Source organism: Aegilops tauschii, chromosome 7, assembly GCF_002575655.3.
Source record: "Aegilops tauschii subsp. strangulata cultivar AL8/78 chromosome 7, Aet v6.0, whole genome shotgun sequence".
In the NCBI taxonomy this organism is placed as follows: Eukaryota; Viridiplantae; Streptophyta; class Magnoliopsida; order Poales; family Poaceae; genus Aegilops; species Aegilops tauschii.
The window spans coordinates 121,914,532-121,919,311 of record NC_053041.3 but is presented as its reverse complement, the minus strand read 5'-3'; the positions used below and the strand labels follow the sequence as shown (position 1 = coordinate 121,919,311).

The 4,780-nt window shown below is 46.3% G+C and overlaps 1 long non-coding RNA gene across 1 annotated transcript; it reads right to left on the bottom strand.

The window, feature by feature from the left end:
- Positions 1 to 1,491: 1,491 nt before the first annotated feature.
- Positions 1,492 to 2,471, bottom strand: LOC120967978 (uncharacterized). The gene is made up of 2 exons (XR_005761855.3): positions 2,053 to 2,471; positions 1,492 to 1,914 (listed from the first exon to the last, which is right to left on the bottom strand). It is a non-coding gene; the product is annotated as an uncharacterized lncRNA (long non-coding RNA).
- Positions 2,472 to 4,780: the final 2,309 nt, after the last annotated feature.

The window sequence follows — 4,780 nt, the reverse complement described above, 5'->3', positions numbered from 1 at the left end:
TGCGATCGCAGAAGCTTATATACACACATGTACATTTACCCTAATGAGCGCGTGCACACACACCTTACCCTTGATCACCTAAAGATTTTGAATAACTGATTATCCCATAAAACCCAAAAGATGTGCTTGATAAAATATGCAGCATTATCATCGACATCTCACCTTTGCACGGCGACAGCACATTACATGGACACTTTCGTTCTCTCGAACTAATTAAGTTGGCATGTTTGTGCATTTATTGTCGAAAACGTGCAGATCCTTTTTTAATATATAAGGTGTCGTGTCATAGAATAAAAAACATATCACCATTTCCATGTCTCGCTCGTAAAACGACTTGATTTACGACACCATACATGTGCTTTTATTAAAAAAACAAGGTGTCAACTTCTCTACTTACTTGAAAAGAATATAAGGTTTCGTGTTTTACTTTTCTTCCCACCACCCCTTCGTCCAAACTTTTCAGTATGATAATCAATCATCTTAATTTACTTACCTTCTGAACCAATCCGATTTTAATTTACTTACCAAACTTCTCATCAAAATATAAAATAAATCACGGGCAAAATTTGATAAATATTTATTTACATTATTTCACTCATGGGGTGGGTAAATCACAAACTAACGTAATAGAATATTTATATCCCTTTGGCACAGGCATTTCTCCGTCTCACCCAACGAAAATGACTTGATTTACGACACCATACATATGCTTTTATTTTTAAAAACAAGATGTCAACTCAAATAAAAAAAGGAGTCATGTCACCCTTTCTTTGTCCCACAGTTAATTCAGAAAAATGTCACAATTTCTTTATCTCTCGTAGTGAAAATGACATGATTTATTGCACTAGACATGTGCGTTATTTCATGGAGGATAATTTTTTAAAGCTAGTACAATTTTGAAGGAAAATATACATTTTGGTCCCATTTCTTATTATTGAATTCATGCTCCAGCCAACTCATCGAAAAGTCCGAACTAATGGAGAGAGACAGGCAATATATTTCAACATCCCCTCATATCTAGACTTATTTTGTCCTTAGACGTGAGATTTTATGTAGGTCGCAGAATCTTTTTTTAATACTGCGTTGGCAAAGTCTTGAACTCAAGACCTCTTGGCTCTGATACCATATTGAATACATGCTCCAGTCAACTCAAAAATCCGAACTGATGGAGAAAGACGGACAATATATTCTTACACTTAGAATTTAAGTTATGAAAAATCCTAATTAGTAGAGTTCAAGCTTGGAGTAAACTCTCCCATCACAGTAGAGTCGGATCCTCTCATTGCAGTGCAAACGGTCCAGGCATAGAAACAATGTACTCCTCTATCATGAAGGAAATTAAGCATCTTTGTCTCTTCGTAAAACTTGTATTACTCATGTTACGCGTACTCAGAATAATGTTAATAATTGCTTAGCAAATATTGTAGACTAGAGTGCAGAACCATGACTTGGATTGGGTCTGCCCCTCCCCCACGATATAGGTAGGCACAGTTATACTTTTAACACTTCATGCTCCTAGCTTTATTTTGAGCGAACTCATTGACACTGTAACTACTCCCTCCGTCCAGAATCACTTGTCATATAATTTCTGTGACAAGTAATTCCGGGAGGAGTGCGTATATTTAATTAAATAAAGAATGCAATGGTTACCTTTCCTATCAAAAAAGATACTGTAATCCCGAGCCTGTTCGATGGGACCCGCTTGTTGGACAGATGTGGCTGTGATTCATGCGACGGTTGCCATCTATGTACGCCGCACCTCCTCCTCTTGAGCGCTTCCGCTACAATCCCCCTCTGGAAAACCCCGCATTTCCAGTCCAGTATAGGTGCGGTGTGGACGTGGAGTCGCCAGCAGCGATTCTAGTTGGGGTTGCCACCTGCCGAATCGGTCGCTAGCTAGCGTCCCACATCAACCTAATGAGCAGGACCCACCATTTAGATTCGGCACAAATGTTAGTAGGAGAACAAACTGGAGAAACAAAACTAAATAGCCTATGAAGTGATCAAAGATTCGAACGACACTTGGGGTGTAACGAGGTGGAATTTACTTACACATGAACTTTTGTTTTGAAGAATTTGGAGCCATACGGCAGATCGTCCAGCACCGTTTACTGAGCGATGTGTACTTGCAGACTAGCTGGCGATCCATATGACCTGACGGCGGTGCTGCACTTCTGCCGGCGCCATGACGACGTATCCATCGACGGCACAAGTTGGGGAGCACGCGATGATGGGACGGATATAATCGGAGCAGGAATGGCGCGCGGGGATAGGCAGATGGATAGATAGAGTAGACGGAGTCTGTGTCCAAGTTGACGAGCTTCTACCCCGCGACGCGGACTTGCACGGCGCAGCGTAACCGGCGGCGGCGGCCACTAGCGCCACCTGCCGCCGATCATTCGCCGTCGCCGCATTGCAGGGCGCTGTCGCGACAGGGTCACATTGATTGCCCGTGCCCCGCGGTGGGCCGGCCGGCCGGCCGGAAGGAAGGAAGATCACGCGATCAGGTTACACGTAAAAAGAAAAAGAAAAACGCCTTTTGATCTCTGCTCTAGCAACAACACGATCGAGGACGTACGCATGCTCTAGCTAACGACATCGGCAGCGCGGCGTAGCATCGATAGATCCCGCACGATTCGCGTGTGCGCGCATATGCACCATCCCGGACAGGCGCGTACCTACAGCGGACCACTTTCGTGATCGATGACACTGTCACTAAAATCGGACGCTACTTACTTGGCGTCTCCACCAACCTTGCGAAACGTACATGAGGCCGCAACGTCGAGGTCGATCATGTGAGCCCGGCTTGTCCACTTGCCGCAGCAGCTTCCAAAACGCGCTCCGAGGACAGGTAAGAATTTCGTGTTCTTGGACATTTGCCTCTAGCGAGGTCGCAATCTATCCTGAGCATACCTGACATGAGAATTTGTGTAAGTTTTAAAAATAAATGAATGCTGGCCTGAATTAGCTAGTACTAAAGTTTTCCGGGAAAACAATTATACTAAAGTTGAGACACTTATTTTGAAGTAGAAAGTATACGGTTTATGAAGGACCGCTGGCATTGCCAGACGCCCATGCATACGGTCTATTTTTTCTTGAAAACACATACTTAGGCCATCTTCAAAGCTGGCATGCAAAATGGACACCGCATCCGTTTGCGGTCATGCATGGATACGGGAGCCGGCTATCCAAATCTATTCACAAACATTTCAAACCGTTTTTCAACAAATCGAACGAATTACATTCAAACCTGATGATTTTCATTCAAGCCGGACGAAAATATTTACAATTCAGACATATTTTAACTAAAATATATAGGACTACAGTAAAAGTAGTCTATGACCGGCCACGTTGGATCTTCATTCCTATGCCATGTCCTCCCTATGTCGACGGCCCGCTTGTCGGACTGTCGGGAGCCTCGGAGGGGTATGCTTCAGCGGGAGGGGAAGAAAAGCCTCCGCGAAGCACGGATCAGGGTTTGTTTTTGGGACGGGGAAGACAGTCGTCGTGGTCTACGTCCGTGCTCGCCGGCAGGTCACCGGCTATGTCACCTAGTGACACGGTGGGTGGCCTTCGTGAGACCCAAGCGGCGACGGCCTCCCATGATCTACTTTTTTGTTGGGGAACGTAGTAATTTCAAACAAATTCCTACGCACACGCAGGATCATGGTGATGCATAGCAACGAGAGGGGAGAGTGTGTCCACGTACCCTCGTTGACCGAAAGCAGAAGCGTTAGAACAACGCGGTTGATGTAGTCGTACATCTTCACGATCCGACCGATCCAAGTACCGAACGCACGGCACCTCCGAGTTCAGCACACATTCAGCTCGATGACGTCCCACGAACTCCGATCCAGCAGAGCTTCGAGGGAGAGTTCCGTCAGCACGACGGCGTGATGACGGTGATGATGATGCTACCGACGCAGGGCTTCGCCTAAGCACCGCTACGATATGACCGAGGTGGATTATGGTGGAGGGGGGCACCGCACACGGGCTGTATATAAAGGAGCAAGGGGGGAGGCCGGCCGACCCCTGTAGGGCGCACCAGGAGGAGGAGTCCTCCTCCTAGTAGGGTTAGGACTCCCCTTTCCTACTCCTACTAGGAGGAGGAAAGGAAGGAGGAGAGGAAGAAGGAAGGAGAGGGAGGAAGGGAGGAAAGGGGGGCTGCCCCCTAGTCCAATTCGGTTTGGGCTAGGGGGGCCGCGTGCCCTGCCTCCTCTCTACCACCACTTTGGCCCATGAGGCCCAATACTTCTTCCACATATTCCCGTAACTCCCCGGTACTCCGAAAAATACCCGAATCACTCGGAACCTTTCTGATGTTCGAATATAGTCGTCCAATATATCGATCTTTACGTCTCGACCATTTCGAGACTCCTCGTCATGTCCCCGATCTCATCCGGGACTCCGAACTACCTTCGGTATATCAAGTTACACAAACTCATAAAGCAATTAATCGTCACCAAACGTTAAGCGTGCGGACCCTACGGGTTCGAGAACTATGTAAACATGACCGAGACACGTCTCCGGTCAATAACCAATAGCGAAACCTGGATGTTCATATTGGCTCCTACATATTCTACGAAGATCTTTATCGGTCAAACCGCATAACAACATACGTTGTTCCCTTTGTCATCGGTATGTTACTTGCCCGAGATTCGATCGTCGGTATCTCAATACCTAGCTCAATCTCGTTACCGGCAAATCTCTTTACTCGTTCCGTAATGCATCATCCCGCAACTAACTCATTAGTTGCACTGCTTGCAAGGCTTGTAGTGAT